This window comes from Branchiostoma belcheri, unplaced genomic scaffold (genome assembly GCF_001625305.1).
Source record: "Branchiostoma belcheri isolate BF01 breed outbred unplaced genomic scaffold, Haploidv18h27 scaffold360, whole genome shotgun sequence".
NCBI classification, from domain to species: domain Eukaryota; kingdom Metazoa; phylum Chordata; class Leptocardii; order Amphioxiformes; family Branchiostomatidae; genus Branchiostoma; species Branchiostoma belcheri.
In genome coordinates this window covers 30054-45516 of record NW_017803977.1, presented here as the reverse complement: position 1 = coordinate 45516, position 15463 = coordinate 30054, and the positions used below count along the sequence as shown (strand labels likewise).

The 15463-nt window shown below is 42.1% G+C and overlaps 1 long non-coding RNA gene across 1 annotated transcript; it reads left to right on the top strand.

Moving 5' to 3' along the window:
- The first annotated feature begins 4602 nt into the window (after positions 1 to 4602).
- Positions 4603 to 6361, top strand: LOC109476162. Its single transcript, XR_002140600.1, has 3 exons — positions 4603 to 4672; positions 5370 to 5513; positions 6257 to 6361. It is a non-coding gene; the product is annotated as an uncharacterized LOC109476162 (long non-coding RNA).
- Positions 6362 to 15463: the final 9102 nt, after the last annotated feature.

Below are 15463 nucleotides of genomic sequence, written 5' to 3'. Positions count from 1 at the left end.
CTAATGCGTTCGATCTACGTACGTTTGATTAGAAAATCGTGCAAGTTGCAAATAAGCGCCCCCCCCCCAAATGATTAAAAAAAACCGACCGCTCCCGGAACACCTGCAAAGGAGGCTACATGGGACAACGTTGATTTAAAACCCCAGTACAACATCTCCATGCGTCTCTGTCATGTCAGACCAGACTGTCAAAAAACAGGAGAGGATCCTTGCCACACACCAACCAGAAGTTCTCTACAAACAGTTGTGTCCTTTATCCCACCACCACATCTACAACACACGCCACGTCAGCAGAATCACTTACAGTTTGATGGAACCTAAAACAAACGCTCTGAAGAAAAATTTCATATACAGATCCTGCGAGACAGGAAAAGAAACTCCTGGATCCGACTCCAGACAGGAGTAACCGACATCATCACTGCTGTCAACACAGCAAAACACCGCTGGGCAGGACATGTAGCTAGACTACAAGACAACAGATGGACACTAAGAGCCACTGAGTGGACACCCCGGGAATGGAGGAGACGCAGAGGACGGCCATGTACGAGGTGGAGGGACAGTCTTGTGCAACACCTGGGCCCTGCTTGGCCCAGATACGCCAGACTGAGAAGAGAGTGGAATGAGTCAAGGGAGGGGTTCCTCCAGAGGAGTGACAATACCCTGGATTGATGATGATGATGATGATGACAGATCCTTAGCAGCATGGGGTAGCTTGCCACATGATGTACAAACAGTGTAAAATCCGCAGCGCCACACCCACCCCACGCACCCCAGCCAGGAGATGGAGAAGAAGAGGAGTGCGGAAAAAGTCCCTATCCCGTCGAAGATGCTGTCTATGAGATGTTTGCAGAGCAATTCATGGTATGAAGACGCTGGAGGGTGATAGACAGCACAAATGGCAATATTAGAAATCGAACGAGGCGACCAGTTAGGTTTGAGTAGTACCCACAGACACTCAAGTTCTGTGGGTACTTCAATAAAATTTAGAGTCTCCGCAGATATATGATCTTTAACATAAATTGCCACACCTCCACCGCGGCCTTCATTTCGACAACGAGAAAACAAATTAAAACCACTAACATCTGTACACTCAGACGGGTGCTCGTGAGTGAACCAGGTTTCCGTGATAACGGCTATGTCTATCTTATTATTGTTCAGCATATCAGACAGGTCGTCCAATTTATTAATCAGTGATCGGGCATTACTAAGTAAGAGTGATGGAAGTGTTCTACGCTGTGGTGGCAAAATGTTAACCTGAGTTACAGTCTCTCTGCCAACCTTAACAGCCTTGTCTGCTAAGGTGATTCTGCGAATGGATTACTCCCCAAATTAAAGCTGTTATCAAGAAGCGACAGCGGGCTTTTCACTCTGGAAATATGCCATTGTATAGAAAGCTTAGAAACAATGTGAATCGCTTGTGTGTGAAGGCAAAGAAAAGACATTATTTGCGTAAGATTCAGGTGCTTAAGAAGGAGAACCCAGCTAAGTGGCACACGCATCTACGAAATATACTAAATTTTCGGCGTAGCTTATCAGTTTCTGTCCCCAGCGCTACGTCTTTAACGGACAAGGAGATTGCTGATGTGATCAATCGTCACTTTTCAGACATCGTTAACCAACTTCCATGTTTAGATCCTGAATCATTGCCATCTTACTTACCTTCTCCTTCCAGACCACCACAAGTACATTCCTGGGAGGTCTACGAAATTTTAAAACGCATTGATGCAAGAAAAAGCTGTGGTCCCGATAATCTGTCCCCCAAGATTGTCAAAACCTTTGCCGTTGAATTGAGTGATATATTGGCACATATTTTCAACTGCTCTTTGGATGAGGGACGAATACCCAAACAGTGGAAAGAAGCCATAATTTCACCCATTCCAAAGAAAAGTCCTGCAACAGTCGAAAATCTGCGTCCCATATCACTCACTTCTATCTTGATAAAAACGTTTGAATCTTTTATCACAAAATGGATCCTTCTTGACATAAGCGACGTTCTTGACCCTAACCAATATGGCAGTAGAAGGGGGCGATCATCTGTTCACTACCTCACTAGTTTGGTTGACTCAATACTTCTTGGTTTCGACACCCCTAAAACTATCCAGACTGTCCTGTTAACAGATTTTAGCAAGGCATTTGATAAAATTGATCATACAGTATTAATCCATAAACTGTTAACTTGTGGTGTACGTACTTCTATTGTACCATGGATAAGTGATTTTCTCAGTGAACGTACACAGTGTGTTCGGTACAGAGGCGCAACTTCTGGTTGGGAGAGAATTTCATCAGGAGTTCCTCAGGGAACCAAATTAGGGCCTGTTCTCTTTTTAGTATTTGTAAATGAGGCAACGGAATCTTTTGTGGATGGATGGAAATACGTAGATGATCTGACTTTAAAGGAAAGCAGATTATTAAGTGTACCAACCTCGATGCAAACATCGGTTAATCAACTTGAAATGTGGTCGTCAGAAAATCATATGTCACTAAATGAAGATAAGTGCAAAATAATGAACATCACTTTTATTAACGACCCTCCTCCTCCCCCCGATATCCTTCTTAATGGTAAAGTCCTTGAGCATACAGAAGTGGCATGCATACTTGGACTGTGGTTGACAGCGGATATGAAATGGGATAAGCACGTAGAGGTCATTACGACAAAAGCAAGCTCACGACTCTACTGGTTAAAGAAATTAAAACGTTTCGGCCTTCCCATCAACGACCTTTGCGAAATCTATTTATTATATATACGACCAACCGTTGAATATGCTGCCCCTGTATGGAATGCCAATATAATACATCAACAATCCGATAAATTAGAACGAATACAGAAACGTGCGCTAAGAATAATTTTAGGCCCTCAATACTCATGTTATGATGAAGCCCTTTCCCATTTTGGCCTCTGTACCTTGAAAACTAGACGAGAATCGCTAAGCCTTAAATTTGCCAAATCTCTGTTGAATTCGCCGACGTTTAGAAACTGGTTGCCCCCGCTACGGAAAGATGTTCACAACAGAAATTTAAAGGGCAATAATCAGCTCTGTATTCCGATGGCAAGATCCAACAGATATAAAAACAGCCCCATTCCATACTTCACTGCACTTCTGAACAACGTCAGGTAACCTATCAGTGTGTGGTAATTTTTATTATAATTATTGTCTAATTATTTTAATCATTTTGCAATGTATAGTAGTTTCTATAGATTTTATTAAGTGTTTTATTCATTTCTTGTAACTGCCTAATATGCATAATTCAGCGACTTGTACTATGTACAAGTTGCTGCAATGTATTTTAGTGTATTGCTTTCAATTGAAACAATAAACCAATAAATGCGCCATATTACGCAACTGGCTTTCCGGGTGAGTCGGCTGCAGTTCAGGTCACGTCCGTAGAGGGCGCTTAAATTTGGGACTTCTTTTTTAGATAATTTTTTTCCTGGGCAAATTTTGCTCAGAAAGGCCCAGTTTTCTGGTAAGAAGGACAGAAGAATGTATATTTTTAAAATATGGCCAAAAAGTCTGACATTTTTCATGGTTTGACCTGTTATTGGCCTTTAAAAACTTGTGATCTTGTTACCTGCTATTAGCTGCGTGTATTAGCGATGGCTTGGGGATTTTACCTTTTGTGTATTTGAGGATTTACAGATGAGTTTTTGATAGCCTATCGTCTGTCAACAGCATAACTTGAGAAAGCTTAGGTGGATTATCTTGATATTTGGTAGGTGGGTAGGTCTTGATGAGACCTAGAATTGATTAGACTTTGGACCCCCTAGCGGCTTGTTGTGGTACTGCAGCTGCTAACTGCTAACTGCCTGGAATTTCATACTTGGGGTTGCTGGTGTCTTTTCCAAATTTAAAGTGACCAGTGTTACTGCAGTAACGTACGGACCTCCCACGACGCCCCTTTCTGAACTTGATCTTCCTATCGTCAACGGTAACTTGCTCAGCAAAAATCGTGAACATCCATTTGCAGATTCACGAATTATCCCGCTAACAACAATAAAGACCACCACAAAAGGTCAAATTCAATGACATGGGAACCCCCACGAGGTCCATATCAGAACTTGACCTCCGTATTCTCAAGGGCGACTTGCCCACTGAAAACCATAGACAACTACTTAAGGATTCCCGAGTTATTCGACGAACAACAAAAAACGCAAACACAAAAGGTCAGCTCCAGTCACGTAAGAACCCCCCCTCCCGAAGCCCATTTCTGGCCATCACAATGCCCGTCACTAAGACAACCTGCCTGCCAAAAATCGTGAACCACGGACCATGCCTTCAAACTTTATCGTGCATAATCTGCAAAACAGTGCAAAAACGATTCCATAGCCTTCTGTCGAAGGCAACTACCCTGAGGAAGGTGACAGACGGCTACCGAAACGTCGGCTGAGTAAAAGACTTGGTTGTGCAAAAAGAGTCTCTTTACTCAGTGACTTACCAACCTGATGAAACTTATCACGGATAACCAATATTAGTTCACCGCTTTTCTGCCCCAGTCCACATTCACCAGCTGTGTGGTTCACATGACCTTGCAACACACCCTTCTAGGCTATAGACCAAAATATGCAATTACAATGATCATACATATTACAAAGTCCTCACTCAACGGACGGTTCATAAGATGTGGGTGGCTCTCCTGGTTGCGGCTCTAGTGGCCTTCCCTGCGTTGGCAGTAGGTTTGTACAGACGTCAAAGCTCCGGTTCCTTTGTAAATGGCTTAAAAGCTTTCATATTTTCTTGCTTAAATTTATACTTGTTTCATTAATATTAGGGCAATGCACTTCTGGCTTCCTTCTATACTCAAATGCTTCCGAACAGAACTTGGTTTGCTGCACAATACAACCACAACAGTACAAGGATACTTTCTTCTTTTTAAGACTTTTTATGGTTTTTAACATTTCTTATGATATGCCATCTATATCATATGATAAATTGTTCTGTTTTGTCATTTGTCAAGGGCATTGCGAAAAGTCCAAAAATTACCATATGGTTAGGTCACGAGCAATGTTACTCATTTTTTTAACTAAAGATTTTGAATTAAAGTGCGTAAACCCTCTCATAACCACTACACCGTATATGATTTGCAAAAAAATAATTTTGTGATTTACCGTGGATGTACATCGGTTATTACACATGTTGAGGGATTAAGATTTCTTAGAGAGTTGTCCGAAAAACGAACGACCCCACCCCTCTTGCTCTCTATTCTAGTTTGCACCAAAGGTAAAGTCAACACAACAGACTTAATTTAGGGCCAGAAGTAGGCCCTACCTTTGCATTATGTTTCTCTAGATAAAAGCCATTATAGTATCGGTTACTTCAAATTCATGCATAAACACTATATTTTACATCAGCGTTTTTATTTGATGGCCAAAGGCGAAGGGACCTTCGAAAGCAGCACAGACTTTGCAGGGCTACCTAGACAAGGAACGGTAAAAACCACCTTTAGACCAACGACAACGACCAACGTCATTTGGACTACTGCCGCTACCACTATCACTACCGGTAGTTGGATTGGGGGTAAGTCACAATTTTGGATGTTCCTTTTACCTGTAAAACAGTAATTGTCTTAGGTAATAAACTGTTATAAATAGATATTTTCCTCTCACTACTAGTGTCAAACGAACCAGTGTCAAACAGGTATTCACTTCCATATCAAAACAACGTTTCGATTGGAGCATAAGTGATTCCTAAGGAATGCACATTATATATATATAATTAAAATCATGTCATACAAGTACTAAATACGAAATTGATAAGTGTTTTAACAATGTAACGGTCTTGTGGTATCCATCGGAATCATAATATGAGCGGGGCTCAAACTCGATTTAAAAACACTATTCTGACAAAGATTTTAGCTAGCTGTTTAATACACAACAAGGATATATCGCCTAGTTATCTATCTAGTTAATGCATTGTAAATTCTAATGAGTAAAATATTTTCCATATACACGACAAACTAATAAACATATAGAAGTTAGTTATTATTAATAAGTGTATAAAATTTATACACATATCAGCATTATACACCGCTCCATATCATTCAATAGCACAATAAGGAAAGAATGAACTTGAATTGATATGTCTTTCTGTGTTATTAGAAATGTTTACATGAATTGACTTTACATGGAGTTAACAACCAGATAGAACTAAGAAAATAAGAAAAGTATTATTTTACAATCCAACCGTGATCCAGGCTACAATTTTACTATTGCTAAAATTAACCCAAAACTTCTTCAATTCCTTCTTTGGCCTTGATGAAGGCTGCCCTGTAGATTGTAGCCCTGGAATTTGCTATTTGTCGTCTCAATGGGGCAACAAATCTCCCGTCGGCTCATGTCGTTGTCCGGAGGGATGGACCGGGTCCAATTGTGACGGTGAGCTCGCCACTGCATATATAATTGGCAAACACTTTATACATACCATCTAATTGACTTATTTGCACCTAATATCCGTATATGTACGAGGGGTGATCCAAAAGTTCTTGGCCTCACCTAGAAAATAGAGGTCAAACGCGTATTCTTTGGTATAACTGTATACTATGACGTCTTACATCACTGCCCACAAAAATGCAAATTTTTATATTCATTAATTAGCACGTGACGCCCCATGAAAATGGGGCGGGTGAGGGCAAAATCACAAAATGGCCGTAACAGAAGTGTGTTCTGTGATCAAGTGTATCGATAAAAAGCTATGTCTCCTAGGGAAATCCATAAAGACATGATCAAGTCACTTGGTGATGACACACAATCTTTTTTAACCACAAAGAAGTGGGTTGCTAGCTCTAAGCGCGTCAAGGAGAGCACAAAAGATGAACATATGTCAGGATGCCATAAATCAGCACCATGGACAATCTAGTTGAGGCCATCCATCACATGGTAGTAAATGACAGATGTGAGACTGTCCAACGTGTAGCAGGGTCTTTGGCCTGACTTGTGGTACAGTTCCCAATGTTTTGTCAGACATCCTGGGGATGAGCAACCTGTCTGCATGATGTCGTCTAGAATGTTGTCTGAACATCAGACGTTAAACAGGCTGGGCATTTCAAGGAACGAATTCAGTCCATCAAGGCAACTCACTCAAACGATTTGTCACCCAATATGAGACATGGGTTCACCACTTTCACCCCGAATCAAAACAGCCGAGCAAATAATTGATGAAGAACGGTTCCCAGCATCCCAAGCGAGTTTTACCCGTTGAAAAGGTTTTTGCCTCTGTTTTCTGAGACAGTGAGGGGGTAATCATTATTGACTCCCTGCAAAAGGGTCAAACCATCAATGGGGTGTACTGTGCACCAGAATTGCGGCATTTGAGGGCAACAATCACAGAGAAAGGGGGAGAAAAGCTCCGAGTTGACGTGCTGTCAATGCACCTGTCCAGACAGCACAGGGGTCAGTGACAGCAGCAAACGAATTTGGCTTTGAAGTCTTACCCCACTCTTCCTAGTCACCTGACCTAGCACCGTGGGCCTTCTACCTGTTTCCTAAACTCAAGTTCACTTACGTGGTCAACGTTATCATGGTAATGATGTCATCATTGATGTGGTTTAGGTATTTTTAAGGGCTTCAGACGAAATATTCTTCCACAAGGGAAAGGAAAGCTGGAACATCACTGGACCAAGTGCATTGAAGTTAGAGGAGACTATGTTAAAAAATAGTGTAATAAAAATTTTCTGCCATCACGTTTTTTGGGAGAGGCCGAGAACTTTTGGATCACCCCTCGTATATCCGTCAATCGGTAATACACAAACTTCGCAGATACGTGGCGCGGCGGCAGTTGGCTATATTGCATCAAACGACTTGTTACCTCCATGAAAAATGGACTCCGAGGTATTTTTCTGTCTGTGTTTGTGTTTGTGTGTGTGTGTGTGTGTGTCTCCCTCTCTCTCTCTCTCTCTGTGTGTGTGTGTCTGTGTGTGTGTGTGTGTGTGTGTGTGTGTGTGTGTGTGTGTGTGTGTGTGTGTCTGTCTGTCTCTGTGTGTTTCCGCACATATGTAATCATCATGACTTTAGAACGCCTTTATGGATTGTGATGATATATGGTATGGTGGTAGGTCTTAGGAAGACAAAGGTCAAGATCAAATATGGTGGCTGACCTCGGTACTGCCGCAGAAATTCCTGTTTTTGTATCTTTTATCCTAAATATGATATAGTCTTGCCTTTTTTGGGGCAGGAATAAGTGGTGCGGTATAGATTTTGTACCCCTAGGGGTCTGTTCTGGAACTGCTTTGGATTCCGTGCTGAATTATTAAATGCGGATTAGTTCAGAACGGAACAACGTGTATTCGTCAATTTTGGTATGTAGGTGAGAGATGCGCATAATTAAAAGCAAATTATGCAATTATACCCTTAATTTGCATAATTAAGGAGGGGGTTCTGTAATTGTAGTGTTTTAAAATAGTAGGTTCATATATTTTAAGTATGTAAGGTTCCGCGTCGGGGTTTAAATTTGACCAAGGTTCCAACTAGTGGGTAGTAAGTTGCCGGTATTGCGTGATTGTCACGCACTGTATCACTCCCTAATTCTCAGTGACCATTAAAGATAAGTAAATAGATTTTGAATTTAACAACAGCAACAAAATGGATGTAGTATTTTTAGGCATGGTAACGTTGATCGCGAAGGGTTTTTGTATTAGTCTGCGGACATCTGTTCTGTCGCATGATCATGATGACCCAAATAGCTGCATTCTATATGTGATTTCAATGCATTCGCATAAATTTGAATTAGTAAGCTTTTTCGGCATATAAGCCGTTATCCACGGGAAACTTCTTTCTTTTTTCAACAGGTCCACTAGACATAACAATACGTCATATAAAATAAAAATATTAAAAAAACGGAGGTATGAAATCATTAATTTCTCTTGTTGGACTTATTACCTTAATGTCAATGACATGTCATGGAGGTTATATTTTCAGTTACGTACGTCTGTTAATCAACACGATAACTCAAGAACGCCTAAGTGGATTGGATTTATACTTGCTGTGTTGGTAGCCTGAGGCGAAAACTGGAAATAATAAGTTTTTGACTGTCCTTGGTACTGCAGCGCAACATCCGGTTTTAATAAGGCCACACCGACTTAATTTTATGGATGACATCCGCGCGCGCATTGATTTTCGCCTTTTCTAAAAAAAAAAATTAGATCACGTCCATCGAGGCTCTGGTCTGGCTCTAGGCCTGGGTAGTCCATGGTACTTAGCGACAATACGGAGCCGGGCATCCAGGCTACCGAAGCTCAACGACTCAAGAACTCAATACAGTGCCGATACATAAATTCCGCAAAAAGCCAGCATGTGCCAGCTTGCCGTATACGTCGCTATGTACTACCGCAAATTCACGATACCAGATTTGTATTGACTTAGCATCATATCTATTTTTGGCCGGAATTATTTTTATTCACCCGCGCGCACTAGTTTGGGGGTCTTCAAAGGATGTCATCCATAAAATTAAGTCAGTGTGGCCTAACTCGCGATCTGGACATTGCAGAATAATGAATTTGGAATATTATTCCTTTGTTCATTCATTCAGGCCGCACGCGTCCCCACTGCGCGTAGCGCCTCGGCGGATGGATCTCCAGGTAGATCTAGGATGTTAAGCTTCGGTCCCAATTGCGCCGGTGCCCGTCGGGGATGTAGCCCCGGCCGGCCCCGGTCGGGCTCAGGGGTCGGGCGAGCATCGGCTGTCATGGTCACAATTAAAAGTTTCCTTCAGCAGCATTTTGTTGAAAATTTTGTCACGCTTTTGGTCGGTTTCCGGCAGGTATCCGGCAGATTCTCTGAATTCGAAGATGTCTTGAACTGAACTATGAGTAAAGCAGAATTCACGCTTTTGTTGTGATCATTTGATCTGTGACGTCACACTTTTTACCCGGGTTTACGAAGTATACACCTTTATTCTGTTCATCTGGTCTACTCTGACGTAAGAAATGTGTCCCGGTGGACTGCCGGCAACCGGAGGGGTACCTGTCGGTGTTCTCTCGGCTCGGTCATGGCGTCTTTTTGTCAGCGGGGCCCGGGTAGAATTTAAGTCAGAATTAAATTCCTTTCGGGTCCCCACCGGGCCGAAAAATAGCCTGGTAGCCGCAGGGTGTCCCGCGGGGCCACGTTGGGTCACGCCCGAAAGTGCCATAAAACAGCCCGGGAACTACCCGGCAGGGCCCCTTTTTTCAATTGGGACCGAAGCATTACCAATGTATACATGTATATGATAGAGGGCTCTACGCTAATTTTTTTTTCGCTGTTAATCACACAGAGGTAGACTACTGCTATTCACGTCCATGTGAACACGGCTCGTGCTACAACCTTGCTGACAGCTACGACTGCTACTGTTATAGAGGGTGGACGGGAGTCAATTGTAACCAAGGTAACATTGTGAGTTTTACAAACATTTTGCGTACTTAGCATGCATGTTTAAATAGAGATTATTGTTGTGATTAAGATAACCCGGTTTAAAGTGTATAACGCATGTCATGGCCAACCACAGAGAATTAGATTGACAAACATTATAGTTTAGTAAATATGTGCTGTCGGTAAATAACGAAGCATTTAAACATTGTTAAAGCTGTGTAATGGTAATTACGTACCTCGATACACCACTAGCGTTAAGAAAAGCCTTGTAATTAAGAGACGCTTGGTTTAAATCACACATTTCTTGCCGAAAACTGATCCAACAGGCGGACAGTGTTTTGAACGCTCGCGCGCCCAGGCTGTATTGGCTCTACCGCCAAGCAGCCACGGTGTCTCTGATGGGTTACTTCTGTCACACAAGGGATTACCCACTTAAAGGCTCGGCCACAACCCACCATGCGTGCTTTTTGCCCGTACGTTTTATTGGGAGGCCACGTCTGCTACGTTCTTCTGAAAACACGGGGAAGGAGTGGCGTCGACACACGTCACTCGCACTGGTTGCGCAAGGTGTAAGAGTGTGGTCTGCACGCCACGTCTGGCCGTGAGCGGTTGCGTGCATCGTTCGATGCGCAAGTGGTAAGTGAGTTGTACGTGCTTACAACGTACGAGCTCTGTGCGATTGCAACTTTACCGTAATTACGCCGTACTCACACGTGATTCTTCCGTACGGCACGTACGGGGCACGCGCGTCGCTCGTACTCGCACGGGTGGTGAATCCACAGACTGCACACAGAAAAATTTTTTCATGCACTTAAAGTTCTACGGCGTGTCTGCGTGCTCCCAAATCCGTAGGATTCAGTACGGAGGCGGTACTCACCAAGCACGGATGCTCTACGTTTTCCCACGTTTTTGCATGTAGACAGCACGCAGAAGCACGTACGGCGGGTTGTGAAAAGGCCTTTAAGTGCATGTAAAACTTTTTCTGCGTGCGGTCTGCGGATTCACCACCCGTGCGTGCGAATACGAGCGACGCGCGTGCCCCGTACGTACCGTACGGAAGAAGCACGTGTGAGTACGGCCTCCTTACGGTAAAGTTGCAATCGCACAGAGATCGTAGTTGTAAGCACGTACAACTCACTTACCACTTGCGCAACGTACGATGCACGCAACCGCTCACGGCCAGACGTGGCGTGCAGACCACACTCTTACACCTTGCGAAACCGTGCGATTGACGTGCGAGTGACGTGCGTCGATGCCACTCCTTCCCTACGTTTTCAGAAAAAACGTAGCAGACGTAGCCTCCCAAAAAACGTACGGACAAAAAGCACGTACGGCGGGTTGTGACCGTAGCTTTAAAGGCTCGGCCATCCTGTGCGTGGATTTTTGGAAAGCTTTTTTTTTCATTCTCTGCCTGCCTTCTCACTGTAAGTGTCCTTTATTATCGCACTTTTTTACGAGCACAAGCTTAACTAGCGAGAACTAATGTAATCTCCAAGCAGATCTTAGGGTGGGGTGTATTTTAGAGCTGTGCCAAATCGGTCGTTAGATAACTTCAAAAACAGCATTTCAGGTAATATATGCAGGATGTGTCTGCTGCAAAAAATTGGTGATTTCGTGTTTTTTTATGTTAACCGAAGAAAACGGTAACGTTAAACATACTGTTTTTACTCCGTTTCTTCTTCTCCTTCTTCCGTTCCAAACACCTAAAAAACCTCGATATTTTCGTAATTAGAGCCTGGAGGAAAACGAAATTCAGCATGCTGGTAGGTTGGTACGTTAGACATTGAACCTTGGTCATTTTGGCCTACATAGATGTCAGAAAATGATTTTATTGGCAAAAAATGGGTGTGTTTAAGCCAAAAATCGAACTAAAGAAGCCCAAAGAACCTGTTTGGAATTTTAGAATCAACGTTCGAAATCGGAATAGGGTTCGCGCCAGGCGGCTGTGTTCGATCCGCGGGCGCAGGTCAATGACCGCTGCGAGCGAGGTAAGCCGTGAGTCTCCAGCGCGGCAGTCATAACCATTTTGGACAGAATAAATATAAGATTATATTTTCCTGTAACACGTAACCAAGCTACCTAACGTCGATGCCATATCTCCTGGCTTTGGAATAACAGACGGCCGCGGCATAGACTAACGTTACTAACTAGTAATATGTGTGAAAATTATTGATCAGAACCACGAACCCTTCCCATGCCCGACTTGACAACGAGTCATTTAAAATTACATATGGCATTGGGTTGGTGGTAAACCCATAACTCCATACTGTACTGACGATGGCGTAACGTTATCACGTAACGTTGTTGGCGTACCGCGATCAACGGGGAGTTTTCTATCCTGTGTCCGAACGACCGGAAGTAATATTTCGCACGCATCAAAACGCTAACAAACACCAGGCCTGCAAAGCACGTACGTCACACCAATGAGTTTACACACCGACTATGTATGAATTACGCATTGAGTGACTAATAATTGACTGTAAAACTGTTTTCTTAAATAACATTTCAGTGAAGAAGGAACAAAACAAGCAATATTGAATTCAGTCCTTAGCGTGTTTAGGAAGTCTTTGGTACAATGGTCTCATTATTTCGATAGTGAGTTGGCTAGTTATGTTTACCGAATCCGAAGGAATTGTTTTTACTACATTTCTTCTTCTTCTTCTGTTCCAAACACTAACCTCTGACCTGGCCAATGGCCTGATTTGTTGATGTCTGTCACCATGGTAACTGGTGTTGGGTTACATAATGTTGCCCGGGCACGGTCTGGGACACGCGCAACACGTGTGGAATGAGAGAGTTTACAGAGCACTTCATCATACACGAGTCAGATACTAATATCAGACACAGAAACTGCTTAATCAAATTGACAACATCTACAAAATGTATGGCACTAACAGAGAAGCAATGGTGGTGGACATTGTAACTCTGGAAGGAATGAGGGATGATTTGGGAGATTACTTGAACAGAAAGCTGTGCTTAGTTTTTTAAAAATATATAGAGGCCACGGTCAGATTTGCAAAAGAATAGAGAAAAGTATGCATCTGCAATGACGCAAGTTCAAAGCACCAGTGAACAAGCACTTGGGTTAACTGATCATGAACTACTAAGTACCAAAAAGAGAACAGCACCTTCAGACTATGTCTAGCGTGTACAATAGACGTTAAACGAGAAATTTCCAGGTGCAACAAACCCTAACATTCTCAGTTACTTTTACCACATGTGTGAATAGTCCTATTATTGAATGAAACACCAATTATGTAAATTACATCCTGACTTGCATAATTACCACCTAGTTATATCAAGCATCACTTTAGATGTCTACATACAATTTTATCGCTCTTTCATTCGCAACAAGTTTATAAATTGCCCCAATTGGTTTTTCAAATTAGAACCTGGTTGTTTAATTATATCAAGCATTACTCTATCTACATACCGAAAATTAAGACCCATCGACTGCTTCTTGAGATTTCTCTTTTAAAATCTGCAACAAAACCAGCACCTGCAGTTTCACAAAGGCTGCTAACGGCCCAAAACCCATAGCCATGTTCTCTCTACGCCATCAGTGACTTACCACTGCTGCTCGAAGTGGCTCTGGGTACATACATACACTCAATGCAGTATATACAGTACCGTACAGAACATGAAATGTGTAGAGTTTTTGTAAATGTCTTTTTCGTTGGATCATTTGGATTCCATTGGATTCATTTGTTGGATCTCATCGAATATGGAAATAAGGTTATAATTACCATAATCTATTTTAGTTTATGGCTTTCTAAACTCAAATTACAATATTTTGTGAAATTTCTATCCTTTCGCAATGTTTTTCATATCTACACCACCCGTGCAATGACAGCCTTATAGTGCTGAATTGGTGCAGGGTTTACAATCAGATGGTACAAATAGTAACACACATAATAATACACATAATACACATGATACATATTTGTTCCACATTTTTGCGGAACTGTCGCAAGGGTCTGTGCGGCTGCCATTCTGCGCCACAAGGTGACCTCAAAACGAATTTCCCAAACTGAAGTTAGGTACCCATTCATACCTGGGTGGAGTGAGTAAAGTCGTGTAAAGTGCCTTTCCCAAGGGCACAACATCGGACGCATGTCCAGACATGCCCAGGGTACAACTCGGGATCGAACCCGGGGTCTCCCGGTTCACAGTCGAATGATCTACCACTACGTCACCCGATTTAAATACCATGCTTGTACAATGTACCATAAAACGACCCAATATACATGTATTCAGCTAAACATAAACGTTAACTAACAAACCCCAGTCTAGCTCTGACTACGGTGGGGATGACATGTGCCTGGCTAAGAATATACTCTTCAAGACAGTTTAAAATGTATCGACAACAGATAAGGAATTAGAAGACGTTAGTCTCACCTTATCCAGTATGAAAGGCAATAATAGCTTGCCAAACTCTGCCTGACATTGTCTTACAGTTATTTGTAAGGTTGTAACAGTGCTCTGGTCTACATGACTTATCAGTTATACAGTATTCTGAGGCTGCCAAATTGACACCAGAGTTACAAGATATATTTCACACCTACTATAAAAGCTAATTCAGCTGTGGGGAAGATATTTTCAAGTTACAAATACAGGTATCTACAATTAGATACTTTGATAGGGCTGTTTAGAAAGTTGAAACTTTAACACAACGCTGGTTTTCTAGAACTGAAAGCTTTTTTAAGTTATTTTTTTATTATGTGACTTAGCTACAATTATTTGTACATCATTCTGCATGGTTGGATATTGTTCCTTTGAAAACCTGAAAAATATGTGAATGTTTTTTTTTTAAATATCGACCAGTATTATGTTAATCAGTCCCTGCCTTTGCTTCTGGTGGCTGGACAGCTGGGGTGTTTAGGAGTTTATGAAGTTATAGGGGTCAATTTACTATTCAACCTAATATAGTTTGTAACTAGAAAGGCCAACATTTGCTTCGGAGCAAATGTAATATTTCACTCCATCTCCCTCCCCATACAAAAATAGAAGATTCTGAATAAATCATACTGCAATTATACAAGGACAAGCTTTTTGAATCTCGACAGATATTTACAAAAATGGCACTTGGCCATTATCTCCCTTATTTTTTTACAAAGATACAACGAC